Source organism: Lonchura striata, chromosome 4 (genome assembly GCF_050655825.1).
Source record: "Lonchura striata isolate lonStrDom1 chromosome 4, ASM5065582v1, whole genome shotgun sequence".
In the NCBI taxonomy this organism is placed as follows: domain Eukaryota; kingdom Metazoa; phylum Chordata; class Aves; order Passeriformes; family Estrildidae; genus Lonchura; species Lonchura striata.
In genome coordinates this window covers 36,842,745-36,861,552 of record NC_140706.1, presented here as the reverse complement: position 1 = coordinate 36,861,552, position 18,808 = coordinate 36,842,745, and the positions used below count along the sequence as shown (strand labels likewise).

Genomic DNA, 18,808 nt, shown 5'->3' with positions numbered 1-18,808 from the left:
GAAACCATTTTTATTAATAGTATTTATCTCTATAAGCATATATCTACTATATAGACATTAGCAATATGTGTGCATAACACATTATTAGTTATATATATCTAAATTCATAGTGGACATAGCACCCAGTGTCTATATAGTGTTCTATTTCTATATAACATCTTAGATAAACTCCTGGAGCAGTACTACAGTAGCAAAATTATGGTCACAACATAGACACACTGAAGCAGTTACACTGATAGGTCCTCATTTTAATAATGTGAAAATTCATCTTTTACATGTGGAGAGCAAAAGTCCAACAGTAGCTACTCTATTAATTTTTCTGATAAGTTGTTCTAAGAGAGGTATTAAGTCTTTAGTTTTAATGTTTAAATTAGAGGTATGCTACATTCAACAAGGATTTAAGTTGTGTATATTTGTAAAATATTTTTATGCCTTGAAAGGGCCTGGATCATATTCAGTGTCAGTTATTCATATCCAGAAATATTTCATTTTTGTTATTAGAGACAATGAAAGAGTTCTTGCAGCAACAAAAATTAATTTACCTAATGAATTTTGGGAACAATCAAGTTACCTCTAGAAGATCAAACTGAAACTAGTGTGAAGTCTGTACAGAACTGTTTTCCCAATTTTGTCCTGTGCCCAAGTTGTTGGAATATAAAATTTTGCTTACAGTGCTGTAAGGGAAAATTTGTGTGCAGGAGCCAAAAAGCACTCCTGTAGAAGCCAGGCAGAGGTGTAACTAGCCTTAGCTTGCCACTCTATATTTATTCTGTCCCTGCAGCAACATCAAATGATCAATGTCATGCAGAAAATCTGAAACATTGGAGAGGTTCCAGTACCAGGCTTGCAAAGGATAGTAAGATCTGTAAGTCAGCCTGTATTCAGGTGGAGCAGTGTGCCTGCTCTGGATGAAGCTAGATGTCATTCTGCTGCTAGTATAGGTGCCTGGAGCAGGGCTTAGGGCAAATGCTGTGCTGCAACCTGGTTTTTTAACATTCCTTATTCCTAAATGTCCATGTTTAATAAGTGGAGTGAACATTCATAAAAGAAAGTAGATTGACTTAATTTTTGAGTAGTGTCATCTATTTATTCCCTTAACAAAATTTGTGTGGAACAAATCTTCGAGGTTCCTCCATATTCTTCCACATCTTACTTTGCACAAGGGATACTGTAGTAATGCTGTTTACAAGTCTGTGCTGTCCTTTGAATCTGAGATAGTAACAATGGTGCTTAATTAGCTTTCTTTCCAGTCCCACCTTCCTCTTCATTTTTAAGTGTTCTGTGAGCCTGCCAGAGCAGTCATGCAGTACCTGTCAAATAGGTTAGCTTGTATTTTCAGTCAGTTTGGAAATTATTTTTCTTTATGTTATGAACTTCCTAAATACAGTCAAGTAATTTTTTGAGTCTTGTTTTGCTCTCTTACCATGCCCATTTACAAATTTCAAGGAAAAACCTACTTATAAGTAAGGCTGTATTCATTACATCCTTTACAGGGTGAAGGGAAAAATATGCAAATATGTTTGGCTTTATAGGTAATCATAGGATTTTTCTACAAATAGAACTAAATGGTTACACCTAAAATGAGTCCCTAATTTCAAGTTCTAAAAATGATGTTTTATCTTGCAGTACTAGTGGAACTAGAGACCCAGAGCATTAAATTTAGTACCATTAAATTCCACTAAGACTTCTGAATTTCTGAATACAGTGCACTGCTATTCAACCTTGATATCAGGATCAGTAGTGTGAAGGCAATAGGTGATTCCATACTCCTCAGAAAGACCTACCGCTTGTCTGGGTGGTCTGTGGATGAGAAAAAAATGTCCAATCACATTATAAATATTACAGTTGTGGGGGTCTTGAGGCACTGGTGTCAAAACCACATGAATCCTGGCTTGATCCAGGAGTGAGTTAATTTTCTTTCTAGTAGTTGGTACGGTACTCTGTTTTGTATTTATTTTTACCTTGTTGCATTAAAATGACAATGAAGACACTCTATAATTTATTATACAATCTACTGTTACAGTCATCTTCTCATAGAATGGTTTGGATTGAAAGGGATCTTGAAGATCATCTTGTTCCAATGCCCCATCATGGACAGGGACACCTTCCACTAGGCCAGGATGCTCAAAGCCCCATCCAACCTGGCCTTCAACATTTCCAGGGATGGGGCACCCACTTTTCTGGGCAAGTGGTTTTAGAACCTCGCCACCTCACAGTAAAGAATTTCTTCCTATTATCTAATCTAAACCTGCCCTCTGTCAGTTTAAAGACATTCCTCATTGTCCTATTACTTCCTGCCCATGCCAAAATTCCCTCTCCAGCTTTCTTCCCCAGACAGAACCACAATTCTCTCAAATGCCTTCATATTGAAGGTATTTCATCCCTCCATTTCTCCTATTCTTAAAAATAGTGTCTTTGAATGCTAGACTAAATTACACTCCAATTCTTATCTGTATTTCCCAATAAAATTTGTAAAAAATTAGTTAAGTTACTTTAGCTACTCTTTCTTATGCAAATATTAGCTAGTGCACAACACAATCAAGTTTATCCCTTTTCATAATTAAGAACTGTATCTCAAAGTCTGCATTATGAGGTAATTTATTAATTTACTAAAATCTTCTTTTTATATATAATTTGTCTATCCAGGTTTAGCCAACTTAATATAACATTTGCTGAATTTAGGAAATTCAGTTTCCCATGTAATAGTACCCATAGGTGGCTAAGGATTATCTGAAGCTGAAATGATGGAGGAGAATGCTAAATCCTAAATCCTTTATGGTTATATAGAAGACCTTTAGCCATCCAAAGCAACCCTTTAAGGACTAATCTCAAACAGCATAAGCTTGATTTCTGAAGGCAGGGGATATTAGGAAAAGGTGAACAATCTTAAAATGCTGTTTAAGAATCAGAGATAAATTAGATTTTAAGAAATGCCCTAGAGGTGGATCATTGTGAGAGGGGAATAGAATGAAAATTACCTTTGTGATATTGAAATACAAGGAAGAATTCATAAAAATATAATATACTTGAATAATTTTGGACAAATTTAAATAATACTAAATTGGAAAGAGAGGTATAACAGTAAGAATTTGATACAAATAAACTCTCAATTTTTCATTACTCACATCCTTGATTCCTAATGATTCCTAGCTCTGTAAAATAAAATGAGTAAGTAATGACAGCTCAATTTCATGCTCTTCAGCAATAGTAGCTGGGTCTTGCTCACAAATGAGAAAGCTTGAAGCCCAAATCATTCCAAAGTTCCCCCTGCAACAGTGATTGTGCATTTGCATTACTGTTCATGTTTTCTGTTGAGAGCCAACAACCCATTCAGTGTCTTTTGAAGCATGAGTGTTATTTTTAAAAGATTAATGGTTCTGCAGAGTGGTAACATACATAATTAGGAAGCTTGTATTTCCACATTTAACCTAATTCAAAGCCCTTCACTTCAAAGAAATGTAGAATTTAGCATTCTACCTGAGTTCTGTCAAAACATGAACCAAAAGCAATGTCGTTATAAAAGAAAGTAGAATGAAAGCAAGACCAAAATTAACTTGATCTAGTTAGAGTCAAAGGCACCTTTGCATCAGGTAAGACAGATGAAATTATGAAGAACAGAAATATAATTATTAAATCTGGGAAAATTAGGAACAGTATCACATAAGGAAGGCTATGGCTAATGGCAGCATTTATGATAGGTACTTGAAAGGTAATGGAGCCTGCAGTGGTTAGCATGGCAATAAGCTAAAACTAAGCCATTATATTCAAAATACTATGTAACTGTAACCAGCAGGTAGGTACCCATAAATTCTAAGATTACTGCACAGGATATTTAGACCTGTCTGAATAGCTGTTTCTTGTTTAACCGTAAGAAATAAAAAACACAAATGCACCAGAGAGCATCAAGTGTGACTGTAACTTTTCTTTATATTTATGTTTTCTTTGATTAGTGATTAGTTGGATTATTTTCCCAATAATGTTGTCTTTTTCTCTACTGTGTCTATATCTAAATTGGTCCTGATTATGTCTGAAACCAGGAACTGTAAAGTAATACAAATAGGGTGTGTTATGGTATGCAAACATTTAGCATATTTCATTCAAGATTTATGGTTGAAATATGGATTATAACTACTTGTTATAAAACTTGTGCTAATCTTTTGTCTTTTACTGTTCTTCATCCCTGAAACTATTTTAATGATTGAAAAGTAATTCTAAGAGTGTGAAAAATATTTAGTTTAGGTAATAGATTTCAGAGTAGCACATGTATGTGAGGAAAAAAACAGGAAAAGCATTCTCTGCAAAACCAGGATGTAGTAAGTAAAACACAGATATCATGGGAGGTAAAGCATCTTGCAAATTTTAGGGACAAGAAATTTTGCTTTGATAAACATGCAAACAAAATTCTTAGCTAGTCTAGAAATTCCAAGGGGAACTAAAATCTTTCTAAGTAATGGTTCTTTAATAATTGGTCTTGAGTAAACTGTGAACAAACAAAACAGTAGTGCAAAACAGTATGTTATGCACTAATGTAAGGATTGGAAAGATACAAAAAAGAAAATTCCTTTTGAAAAAGGTTTTCCTGGTTTTTAAGGGTAAAATAATAATCTTGGAAGCATAAACAACTTCTCTCCCCTCTACTGGTGAGCCATGTGCTCTTTCTGGGTCTGGGCTCCTCACCAGGACAAACTGAAGCCAGTCTAGCAAAGCACATGAAGATGATTGAGGGCTTGCAGCACCTTTCATATGAGGAAATGCTGAGAGAGCTGGGACTGTTCAGCCTGGAGAAAAAAGGCTTAGGCTTATTCATGTATACAAATACCTGATGGCAAGACAGGGAGGGAAGCAAAGGCAACAGATGGTATATACTATTGCTTGTTTTTATGAGTACCTTTAATGGATGTTGCATGAAAAAATTAGTAGTCTTATTGGCAGATGTATGCAGCTCAATTTAAATAATTAATTATTATTTTAAAAATTAAAAATTAAATAATTGCAAATAGTGTAAAAGTTATATAAAATTTGACTAGGAAGAAAATGTTGTTATGACTAGGTTAATGGAAGTGAAAAGACAGAGTTCTGGAAATCTCTTCTGTGTAACAAAATCTGCCATGGTAAAAATCATAAATTTTGCACAACCTCTTCTGCTCCTGGAATAAAAAAATGGAGTGGACATAATTTTCATAAATTGAATTCTTGTTGATGTCCACCATCTCTATAGTAAACACTGGTAAGGCATAGGAAGAGGGATGTAAAAGAGCTGAATAGTAATGATGTTTAGCAAACCTTCATAAAAAGTTTGATAATGGCAGTTATGATACAAATATCTACAGCAGTGAAAAAGTTCAATGGACCTCTGATAGTAAATATAATTAGTAAGTCCAGAATGGACATTGACTATAATCTGTGGCCTATGAGGGTTTTGTTTCTTTCTTTATTGTTTTTTTCTTTTAAACCAACCAAGTTTGCACTCTAATTATTCACAGGTCTTGCCTATTTCTCGACCCAGCCACTACAATGATTCAGTTGCAATCTATTAGAGAGCATGAGGCTGCATTGTATTACTGCTTGTTATGTGATCTTATTTTTAGTTCTCATCAAGATGTAATATTCAAACAGTAACACACTCTTTTTCAGTGTCAAACAGCTTCTACATTGATGTTATTTTCTCAAGACCACAGGTTTGGATAGGAATTCTTGATTCACAAAAGAGGTTTCCAGCTGAAATGAGCAGTCCTAAGGAGAAACAGTACGTCAGTGCTTTCATATTTTCAGCTGCTTGACTAGAGTGCTGCTTTTAGACCATTAGACTTTGCTGACAGAGAAGTACCTTTACATCAATTCAAAAGTTTACAGAAAAGAATCACAGCAAGGCACATAGTATTTCTTTGGCTTGCTTCCTAAGTCAAACTCTTCCTAAATAGTATGATAATTCCTCAATGCCTCCAGTGAAACAAAATGCAAGGAAACCTTGGAAGTCCACAGAAACACCTGTAGAATGAGCTAATATTCTTTCTTTTTATCAGTTGATAAGAATATATGGTAAGGTGAACTTGGGCATGTGTTGAAAAACTAAAAGAGTAGACTGGAATGATGGTGCAATCTGAAAATCTGATACACAACAGGATTAAAATTAGATAATTTTAATATGCTACCTAGTCATTGTTATACCTTTCAGTATTTACTTATCAAATAACACTGAAAAGGATTTTTTTACCATACCCCACAAGTCATATTCAAGGAAAAACACTTGAATATGACTTGCTAAAATTGACCTTTACTTATACATAGTGACTTTTACATGACAGTATTATGATAAACTGACTCTAGCTTCAGATTTATTACTCAACCCTGACCTTTGGTTATATTAGAATATTGCTTTCAACCAGACTAAATAATAATGTCTCTTTGAATGTAAGGAACTGGCAGATCCAAGATGTCAATTGCCAGCTCAATTTTCCTTTCACCTGGGATTACAGCGTGTCACAATGCTTTATTGATCTGAGAGTCTTTAGAGTTCAATGTTATAACTCTTCAGTTTTCCACACAGTGCAATACAGTGCACTGTAAAAGGGATGGAGCATGACTCCAGTTGAGACTGGTCAAGATTTGTAATGTTTATTTCATCAGAAATAAGTATAGTGATTTTGATTTCTTTTTCCCCTAAGCTGGAACATGCAGCCAAAATATCTTTGGAAAGATATTCAAAATGATCCTTCCAAAATTATTAATGCAGGGTATATTCCTAGTTTAGGGTCACCCTAGGACAGGTATTTAGTATATACTGGAAAAAAACCCTACTTGAGATTTAAACAGCTTAGTTTTGAAGTTACTGGAATGCTTCAAACAATAACATCATTGCAACTACATTGCACTACTATTTAGTATGGCATAGTAAAATATTTTTATTTCATTATTTAATGTATAATGTATTTAATATTAATTTATATTATAATAATATAATTATATTATGTATCACATTTCAAAGTAATTTCTTGACAACTTTTTTATTACATGTCTGTAAAGTCGATTTTGCTGATATGTTTTGATTTAATAAAATCAGTATCCATTGTTAAAAACTGTTTAGGAAGTCAGAAAATTTTCAATCTGTTGTAAACTAGAGTATAACAATGAATAAAAGCACCTTCTTGCAACTTCCACTCAAACTTCAGAATAATTAATGGAATGGAATGTTGTTGAAGTCATTGAAGCAGCTTCATGTGGCCTTGCTTTTCAGATAGAGACTGAAATCAGAAGGATTCTTTCTTTAGAAAGGACCATGATTATAATCCCATAGAAAGTTGCATTGTTGAAATAATAATTCATTTACGTAACATATACATGAAGATTAAAGAGCTTGCTGTACTATTGGTGCCAGGATTCTTCTGGATGCCAAAGCATATCTCTGCTGCATTCAGGCCTTGAACAATTTTAAAGTATGGAATCATTGAACAGTTTATGTTGGGAAGTACCTTGGAGATCATCAAATTCCAACCTCATTGCAGTGGGTTGGGACACTTCCCACTATACCAGGTTGCTCAAACCCCCTTCCAACCTGTCCTTGAACACTTGATAAGGATAGCAGAACGCTGTTTTACTCACTTGATAAGGATAGTAGAACAGAGCAACATTTACCAAGGACAGTAGAACACAACAGCACAGCTTCGGAGAAATAAATAAAGCATGCAACTTAGGCAAACAAATTATGCAAAATGTAAGCAGAATACCAGCTCAGCTCTGCAAGGCTGACAAAGCAGAAGTCATGCAGAACGATAGTGTTGCAATCATTCAAAAGCAGGGGTCAAGGAACAGCCACCTAAAAAGGACACTGGGCATTGAAGATAGACCCCCAAAGAACCATATAGGACTTCTGACATATGGGTCAGAGTTCTGTCGTAAAGGTGTGGCTATGTCAACTAAAGTCAAGGAAGTGGGGTAGCTAATTAATATGTTATGAACATACAGAGTTTAAAAACTCTGTTCCAACACTTGTCACACTCAAATGGAGGAAGGATCACCCAAGTAGCCAGCATGCTGTAATAAAGAACACCTGCTTTCTAATACTCAAAACTGTGTTAGAAAGTTTCTATCTGACTGATTTCAGTATCACCACAGCCTTCCTGGGCAATCTGTTCTAGTATCTCACCACCTTCAGAGTAAAGAATTTCTTCTGTATATCTGACCTAAGTTTCCTGTCTTTCAGTTTGAACTCATTCCTTCTTGTCCCATCAGCACAGCTCCTTGTGAAGAGTCTCTCTCTCTCCTTCCTTCAGACCCTGGAAGGTTGCTATGATGTCTCCCTTAAACCTTCTTTTCTCCAGCCTGAACAACCGCAACTCTCAGCCCATCTTTATAGCAAAGCTCTAATCCTTTTATCAATTTCATTGCCTCTCCTGGCCTTGCTCCAGTTTTTCCATGTCCATATGTTGGAGACTCCAGAACTGCATGAATATTCCTAAAACTGTTGTTGCATCTTACAACAGCTTGTCATATATTTCTGAGTACTTTACTGCTGCATGGATGTCTTCTCTATCCAAATTATTTTTAAGGTATTTGTATTCATTGAACATGAAACTTAAGTGGGTAGGTATCCATAATATAGATATATATAGATACATTTTAACAAGGTTGTTAATGACTTCTAGAAGACATATTGTTGAATTGCTTTACTTGTTCAGTGAAATTTAGTTAACGGTGAAAAAAAGAAACAATGTCTCCATAGGTTAGCAGTGCTTTTATGGTTTAATGTTTTCTTCAAATGAAATACATATTGGTGGGGGTTCTAACATTTTAAGCAGTTTTTTGTGATTGTTTTAAGTGTACATTTTTCCTTTCTTATTTATGATGGATAGAAATATATTTTACAAGCTACCAAAGCAACTTAATAAGAATGGAGGTAAAATAAAAGACATTGATGCAGTCTTATAAATAGCAATTTCCTTCAAATTCACATTTGTTAAAACCTAATTTTGTAATTATTATAGTCGAAGCCATACTGAGGTATTGCACATAATATTTTATGTTTTGAAACCTTATGTAAAAAATTCACTGGCCATCATTGAACTATCACACAGAGGTTTCCAGCCATCTTGCTTTAAAATCAGAACTGTTTACAAGAGATACAGGATTTTACTAGTTTGATGGAAGCAACAAGGTTACTTTTAAAATGTTTGTGTTAAAACAAATGCGCTTTCTGGAAAAAAATTCATTATGTGATGCATTGAAAACAGCCATAAGTCATCAAAATGGTCATAGAAAGATATTCCAACAACTATTGTTCACTTTATTTGACTGATCTGATAAGGCCAGTATGCCAGAAGCAGTTTGTTATTCCAAGAATTCTAACCCTCATCTCACTTAAGGCAAAAAAAAATTAAACAAATCAATTGTCATTCTCAGCTCTTTAGAAGACTGCATCTTCTTTTAAAAAGCAAATACTTGTTCCTATTATGATGGAGGAAATAAAAATGTAACTTCTGTCTAGAAATTACTGCTTAGCTTATTTCTATTTTATGAGCATTTCTTCCCCCTGACTGAGAGCGCAGCTTAATTGCTCAATAAAAGTGTAAGGTTTTAAGACAAAAAACCTACTATAAAATTAAATGAGATTTAAAAAATGTATGCTAAACAATGTGTCAGTTCATTGCACCAGAGCTGGTGGCCTTGAGAGTTGAGAATTAGAGGGTCAGATTCATTAAAGCTGTATTATGTCAGATGAAGTTGAGGCAGCATTTTGTATTAAGTTTACAGAATATTCAAATGCAGCAAAACTGACCCAAAATTTTGTGGAACTGATCTCTACTGGGCTCTGTGACGTTTTTTCTGTGAATTTCATTTATTGAGCAGTGACAAAGTAGACAAACTGAATTCTCCCTGTGTGCTCTGCTGGTCAGAATTAATGAGAAAAGACTGTAAGGCCTAGGTTTTAAAGCTCCAGAGAAGAAGATGCTGGAGATGCATCACAGGGGAAGGATTTTTGCCTGTAGCATTCTTAGAGATTCACAGATTTGTGAATAAAGCCAGTGCCTGACAGTTGGAGAAGATGGCACTCCACAAAAACTCCCGTCAGCTATTGCCTTCCCTTCACGAGGCACTTGGCATTTCTGTGCTGGAAGAAATGCTTCAGCTTTAACCTTCAAACCATAAGCAGGGCATGTTTTCATGCTGATTTCAGCACCCTGTCAAAACAAGAGTTGCATTTCAGGGGCTGTGACCAAGCAGCAGTCAGAGGGACACGCCCAGGACTGGTGTCTAGAGAAGGTTTTCCCCTTCCTCTGCCTGTGGAGGAGATGGACACTCCTGGTGCAGGTGGGGCTTTGGTGGCAGGAGGCCATGGCTTCTGGAGGCTGTCAGCAGGGAGCAGCAGTGCAGAGACCAGACCCTGAGAAACCATTGATGGGACAGTTTGAAGTCGAGCAGAAGTTTCCAGTTTTATTTTGATATAAAATCAGAAAACTTGGGAGTGATTGCTATTGTGAGGTTTTTTTTAGAATTACTTATATAAACCAAGACAAAAATCAGGGGTTTTATAAGGCAATGTGATATTGAATTTTAAATTGTAAATCCATTCCATAATCCTCATCAAGATTAAAGAATGAATGAAATATATTTTTTACACATATTTGCTTTGAGTTTTTTAATATATATTTCATTGTCTGTTAAATCCTTGCATCACTAGAGAGCCTAAAATAGCTTGTGTCTAAAGCTCAAGCCAAATGGACTTATTATAGTAGAAATGGCATATTTTATTAGTCTATTACTCTTTTTTTTTCACTGTTAAACTTTGTGCCTCACAGATTTCTGTCTGCCACTTACCTTTGTCCTACAGCCTAGAGAAGAATGAATTCCATACTAGTAAGTCCAAATTGAGTATCAAGTTAAACTCACTGGCCCTACCATCATCCTCACCCAGGACTTTTTCTTACAAGTTGCACCCTTGAATCTCTGTCATATCTGTTGTCAGAGAACTATAAATATTTACAGGAATATGCTGGCTGAATCTCTCACAGTTCTTATAATCTGTTATTAAAATTCTGTTTTGTGGCTATTTCATGAATTTATGGAATTCCTTCTTGATGACTAGTTACATTATAACACACAGCTGAGCAGAAAGTGGCACAAATTTTGAGTTGCTGACTGATTCAGGGTGAAACATTTACCAATCAGGAGCACTTATCTGGACTTTGGTTACTCTGTTTGATGCCTCTGTTTTTCTGAGATTGATTCTGTTTCCAGTTGGCCTCTGAATATTTGCAGGGATAAAAATACATGCATAAAGCATATGGGAAAATTCTTCTTAAAGTAATGGAAAAGGAGAAAAAGATCCCACTTGGAAAAGCTCTGGATAATGATAACTGTTGTTGTTTCTCTCCAACCTTGTTGCGACCTTGTAAAATGCCAGTAAAAGTCAACTGACTTCTCATTAATGGTTGCAATCCCTCTAACATATATTTCATACCTGAAAGAAAAGAAAGAATATTTATTTTCATTTATGCTTTTTAGAAACAGTGGTTTTGAACATGGTAAAAGTAATGATCTGGTGTCATTGCAGTTCCAGAGCAGAGAAGTGCTGCTGACTTGCATGGGAGTTCTCAGATCGCCACTGAAAAATTTAATTTTGGATTAAAGTAATCCTTTTTCTCCTTCTACACATTTTATTTTATGTATAAAAAGTTGATGACACTCATTTTTCTGGCTACTTCTAGCACTCCAGAAAAACCCAGAAACATCTCTCTTGCTTTTTTTTAGAATCTGTCACTTTTCATTCAAAAAAAAAAAAAGAAGTCATGGTATCCAGATACTACATATTACAAACATTATGTGGATGTTGAAACTATTATAAACATCTTTAGGACTATATGCTTTTGATTTTCTACATATATATTTCTTTCTCAAACCCTTTAATCACTGAAGAACCAAAAATACCTTCAGATCTATGTAGGCTAAATATTTTCCTTCTCTGTTCAACAGTCCCTAGCTGGACAGGGGCTTTTAATAGCTCTTGATTATATACAAAGACATAAACTATGTTTGCCACTAGCATTGTGCCAGATATTTATTTTTGCCTAATTTTCCATTATTTTTTACATGTATTTGTGAGTCAGATCAGTCAAATATTTATTAGTGTAATAAGATATGATTGCACTATAGGCATCTGAGTAAGAGGTGTATGCTTTCCTGCATAGAACCTTTATGAAGAAATGCTCTATGATTCTCTGAACAAATTAATCATTCAGAATTTCAAATATACTTTAAATAATATTTGAGTAACTCAGTGTATTACCAAAGAATTCTTTTACCCTCTTTGATATTCCCAAGTCTTTTGATTTCTTGGCACACCCAGAAAACTTCACCGCAGGTGATCAAGGTTGTGAATGACTTAAAACATTGTGGGAATTACCTTTTATCCTGATAAAATCAAATGGTAAGTAATGCACTCATTCATTTTGAATAAACTTTCAAAATTTGTAGTTAGTTGGCACTGATTCTTCCACAATGTCATTTTCTGAAGCAGCCTCAGTACTCAGTGTGAGCCACTTTGCCATGCTTTTTGCTGCATAAATTATTAAGTTTTACTTTGATGTTTTATTTCATTTTTAGAAAATATCAATCACTAGTTGGAAGGAACCCTACTGTTCTTCACTCTGTGGGACTTAGACAGAAGTGAAGAAACTTTTTTATTTTGCTCTGCCAAGACTGGGTCAGTCAATGAAGCAGGCAAAGAGTTATCCACCTTCACCCTAGAGGAGAGTTAATTTTTTGCTCTTGGCTGTTGTATTTTATATAATTAGGATGTATTTTTTCAATCATTCTGGATGCATTCAAGTTGTAAGTGGCTCAGGATGCACACAGTGAATTATTATACTGTTGGCCTATACTGGAAGCTTTATGAGCTGTTCTGCATCCTGATTTGTTAGAGGGAGATGAAACCTCATAAAAGTCAGGCTCAAAGCTACAAAAAACATTACTGCTTTGTTTTTCCTATTTATGAAGCACTGAACTGTAGAGTACTCTAATGATAGCTTGTATTAATTTTAACAAACTTGAAAATCTTGCTGACTAGTCTAACATTTAGGTGCTTTTTCATTCTCTTTCTCACCAACCTTTAGCTTTTTGCTGGAGGCACCACATTTGTTATGTTAGTGTAAGCAGATAATTACAAACTGTTGTAAAATGAAACACCACCATTGGTAAAGCTGAGAAGCTTTTAAAAGTTTCATCTCACTCAGCTACAAAAAAATCAATTTAAATTAAAATATATGGATTGTGAACATATCAGTTTTATTAAAACAAAACTTTTTTTTTTTGTTAGACTTTTAAATAGCTTCAGTTCTGTAAAAAATATAGAAAATATTCTGTTTTCTAAAACTAGCATTTTCTGGTTCTTCTTTTCTTACACCTGAACACTGGAATTTGCCTTCAGAAACTACCCATGGGATTTGGGGGAAAAAAGTACTCCCTCTTCTCTCAGATTGGTTTTTAACTAAAGGTTAGATTGTGTAGCAGTTGAATCTCAGGTGATCCTGAGTTGTCTCTTGGAGGTGATCTTTAGTCTTTTGTAAGAAGGGCTTTATTTTGTGAAGACACAGGGGATGTGTTGTAGGGGGGTGAGTTATAATGCCTGATATGTTGTACTGAAGACCTGAAGAAGAGAATACAAAAGAGGGAATAATCAGTATTAAGAGAATAGCATGGGCACAGCAAGTGCCTCCTGCTCAGATAAGTTTAGGACATGAAAAAACAACTGTTGGTTCATTAGAAACCTTAACCTGCAACTGCATCTAATGATGCTGCTTCAAACTTTATTTATGTCTAGGCAGAATATATTTTATATATGTCCTGTAAATATTACAGCTCTTAATGCTTTCTTTGGCTTTTGTTCTGTATTCCATTATCCTATGAGAAATCCATCCTGGGAGCAGACATCGGGCACAACATTACATGAGACTCAATGAAGTTGTTAGAGAAGAATTTAATGGGATATGGACTATGTGCTGGCCCTTTTCCAAGGATGAATTTTACCTTTTTTTTGCTTGAATTTCTGATTTCTTCCTTTGTGAAAGCTCCTCTATTTCTGTAAAGGTGTCCTTATGCTCCTTAGAAATTAATACATATTTTAGTCCTTTATTAAAAATGTGACAAGAATACTAGGAACAAGGTAATGTCTTTTCTGTTCTTTTATCTTAGCAAGACTACTTGCAGAAAAGGAAAAGGAAGGAAATACAAATTCACTGGCATAAATATTATTTGTAAATAATAGCCTCAAAATCATATTCCTTCTTTTTTTTTTTTTTTTTTCCTGTCCCATTTTAAGATCAGTATATGCCCCAGGAGACCTTGCAAAAATTGGAAATGTGTTATGACCACTTTTTTTTATTTCCATGCTATGTAAAAGAGTAATCAGTATTGCAGCACTGTAGTTTTTTGATCTGACTTTATTATGCATGGAGAATGTCTATTGCATCCACAAGTATTTACTAAGCTTGTCTTCATATGATTCTTGATAAAACTAAGAACAACATCCTGTCTTAAATCAGAAAATGCATGGGGATGTATTTTATAATAATAATTTTCTAAACATCAAGTTACAGAATTCACTTTTACGGTCTGCTTAGCACTGAGCTATCCATACTTTTGTATTATAATTTAATAATATGCTGTCTTTTTCATCTATGGTAGTAATTTTTAATGACTTTTTTGCACAATAAGTATGTATGCAAGTATTTATGAATATTCAATTCTCTGTCTGCTTCACAGAGGTCATATTTTCAAAGAGACCAGATAGTTCAGGAAGAAATTCCTACACATATACACACACACTCAAGCACAAATGCTATATTTATGACACAGTTTATTCTGATAGAAACAGAACTCAAGTATATTGAGTGAAAGGGAAATTTTTAGGCTAAAGAAAAAATACTTCAGTTGTTGTCCTTGCATTAGGAGAAGAAATAGTAACCATATTCATTTTTCCAGGATTATTAAAATAGCCTAGTTTTAGAACTGCATGAGAAACTGTGAATTGCAAGATAGGAGTAAGGCATATGGCAAAGTGGTTGAATATTTTATTGCAGGAGTTATAAGCTTATTTCACTTTAGGTCAGTTATTGACATTCTCTAGAACTCAAACCATAGCTTCAACAATACTTCTTCAGCAATATTCTGCATTTGTCTCAAAAATGGTTTATTTTTGATTTTTTGCTCCAAAAAGGAAAAATGCCCTTGCATTTTCAAAGTAGTTTTAAGAGGGGGGAAAAAAAGAAAGTGATTTATATCAAGCTAAATAAATGACTGAAAGAAGAGAAGGTTGTTGCTTTCCCACTTCTTTCTCATGCCACAGCTTCAAAATGTGATTAACTGGTTGTTACACTGTGTAATAAATATGGTTCAACTGAAGAAGTGTTCAATTGGCTGTTAACACTTTAAATTAATCAGTGTGTACCTCACAGCCAGCTAGAATTCATTTTTTTGACTGTAAAGTGCCATCTCTGTCATCTTCTACTACAACATATATGCATAGTATTATCTACAAAACCTTTAAAATAGCTCTAAAGTGATCTCCAGGGACCTTACTTGTCATGAGACAATTACTGTCCTGTGCTATATGAAACTCTTGACTGCTCTTCCTGCTTTAGGGTATCCCAGGAGAATAATCACTGTATAACAATGTCTTTTCTATTGTGATTTAATATTTTCTTATGCTGATTGACAAAGCAGTCAAAGATTAAATTAATCTTGTTTCAGGTAATGCTGTTCAGACGTGTACATCTGTTCTCCTTTCTGAAACCAGGCTTCAGCTACCTACATTTAAAAAGGTATGAAACATGACATCCTGTAAGCTCATTTTTCTCAAACACGTTTTGTAATCAGGTTTAAGATCTCCCCATATATTTCTCAGCTGCACAAAGCATAGGTGCTGATAGGGTTTTTAGATCTTTAAATACCTGTGTGATATATAAAGCATCTGAGAAACTCACAGTTTGGGTCTCTTTGCGGTTAGGTCACCACTGCCAGGTGGGATTGGGTTGTACAAGGTCATCCAGATCCCCAAACATGGGAGGAAGCAAATCAAGAGGAAGTGAGCAGGGAGCAGGAGGGAAATTCCTGAGGAAACCTCTGGTTATGTGTTTTCCCTGGGAGAATGACAAAACTGCTTCTCTTAGGCTCTCCAAGCGATGGGATATTAATTTTGGTCAGACTAAACTTGGAACACATCTTCTGGGGCTAAAAAGCTGTTGTTCCTGGCCACTTGGCACCAGCACTAAAGTTCATGTTCATACACCAGTATTTCATAGAATTGTTTTGCAGCTCAGGCCCCTCCCAGCCTCTGTGGTGCCTAGGCCCCAGAACAGCACGTCCTCATTCAGGGGACAATTATTTTGTAACATTTAATTATATATTTTTGTAAGATGTTTAAGGATTTATATCCTTCAAAAGACATGGTATTTTGAAAGGAAAAGGGAACCAGGTCAGAGGCAGCTTGGAAAGCACAGGAGTTAAAAGAAAAAAAGCATTCACAAATGCAAATTAATATTTTAGTTGTCAAAGGCAGGAAGACTGCTTCTTAAATATAGGTTATTAATTTAGTAAATATTTTGTGACTACATGTTCTTTTGAAATACATGCACCTTTCCACCAAAAAAAACCCCAAAAAAACAAACCCCCAGAACCAACACCTTAACTTTTATTTTTTATATGATTCAGCAAGGAATCATGAAAACAAGGCCAGAAACCATTTAAATAATTGTCTGATTTATTTGGAGAGAAAAAAAATAAAGTTACATGAAAATTTCTGATTTCTCACTGTCCAGATGAAAGATAGAGAAAAAGAATAATATACCAATGATTTGTGACAAAGTTTTCATTTTGTCTTTAAGATATTTATGAAACTATTATCTTTATTTCCCCTTTTTCTTCTCATATTATTTGATTTGTGGGAAAATTAATAAAAGAAATTACATATACGAAAGCAGCCCATAACTGCTGCATAATCAGATTGATAAATGTGAACCATACCCAGTGTGATATTTAACAGAAATGAAAATATGAAGGTACTAAAGTTATATCTCTTTTTTTTTCTCTTCATTGGTTCTGTTATTAAATGAAAGGAAATCTGAATATGATGTATCTTCACAATGGACTCTTACATAGTGAAACGCTATTTAGTGTTATTAAAATGTGAGTTATTCTTGTAATTGAAATTTTTTTCAACACTAAAACAATGATTGATGTACATAATATTCACTTGATAATTCAGAGAAAATACTTTAACAGTAAATTTCTAAAAGCAATTAAGTTGTCTTTCGTTAACATTGAAATTACAAACAAGGAATACTTATTAAATTAATAAAAGTGATGCATATATAATTGAGATCGAGGTAGAAACTAATATAAACTGAATTAAAATGTATTTTTGCATATAATAAGCTTCTAATAATACTTCTGCTTCCTAAGAGAGCACAAGCTCAATCTATGCAGCTAGATGCAGAAGTAAAAATATATGTTTAGATTAAGCAATGCTTAACCTAAGTTAATAGTTTACAAGTTCATAGTTGTACTCAATGGTCTTAGAGGCATTTCCAAAGCTGAAAGATTTTATGTGATTGAAAAACTCATAACAGAAAGGAAATTTTATAATTGCAAAAGCCAGCCCAGTGCTTCTTCCTTCCACTCTGCTAAAGCAGAGTGGTTTGACTGTTTCCCATGTAGAAAATAAGAATTTTTTGCCACCTTACTGTTATGTTGGTCTTCATCAGTGTAAGATCCTGAAGATGATAAAGAAGGTCTCAGATGCTATGGTAACAGTGACTTACGAACCTGGCAAATCACTAAAAATCACTTGATAAAAAAAATTAAAAGAAAGCTGAAAAAAACTAAAAGGTTGATGTGCACAAATCAAAGAAAAGCATAGAATGTAAGTGAAACAGTGTTGTGGTGACATTCAATGAAGAGTTCTAGAGGTAATTAAAAACAAGTCACTTGCAGAATCAACTTAAAAGCAGAAATTATATTAAACCCTCCCATTCCAGTCAAGACACAATTTGCCATACTTTGGCAATGCATGTTCTATGGTTGTTATATATTTTACCAAAAAAAATGTTTAGAAAATAGTCTTTTAAATTATTTCTACCACCACTTTTTTGATTATTAATATCTGTTCTTGATAGCAAAGACTGAATGCTCAGTATGGGAGGTAGAATATACAAAAAATATACTTTTGAAATCTCTGAAATTAAGGTGAGAGATGTCCCTGCCTGTGTCAGGGGCACTGGAATTAGATGATCTTTAAGATCTCTCCTAACCCAGACCATTCAATGATTATGATGATTCTATGAAAAGCTTCAGTCTTACTGCAATCATCCAAAGCTTCCTACCTCTTTGTAGGTCATAAAAGAGAGGCTTCTTGTGCTTTTGGGAACTTAGACATCTTGGATTTCAATTATTCTAGGTTCAGTGAAGTACCAAATATTTCTCTCACTCTGCTAGTTAAGGACTGTTTCTTGGAGAGAAAATTCCCTGTGTGAAAGCAAAACACTCTCTTTCAAACACTCTAGTTTGAAGTGATTACAATTTTATACCATAGCTTTGTCAAATTTTCCTAGAAAACTTCCTAGATTGTGTTTCTAAGTAAATGATGTATCTGTTGTCTGCATATGTATGAATGTTATTTCTAGGTAAATAGTGGCACTAAAGTCCTGCTCTGTTTCCTTCTGGAATTCAAAGTAATCTTCCAAAAACAATGTTTTCTATCCATGCTTATGCTTTTGGAAAAAAAGAGTATGAGAACCAAAGTGCAGAAAGGCTTTGCTTC

General features: G+C 34.5%; 1 long non-coding RNA gene across 1 annotated transcript in view; it reads left to right on the top strand.

Moving 5' to 3' along the window:
- The first annotated feature begins 244 nt into the window (after window positions 1-244).
- Window positions 245-18,808, top strand: part of LOC144246126 (uncharacterized) — a 39,421-nt gene continuing 20,857 nt past the window's right edge. Inside the window, exon 1 of the long non-coding RNA XR_013339810.2 lies at window positions 245-15,812. This is a non-coding gene — a long non-coding RNA (uncharacterized LOC144246126). The remainder of the gene's footprint in view (window positions 15,813-18,808) is intronic.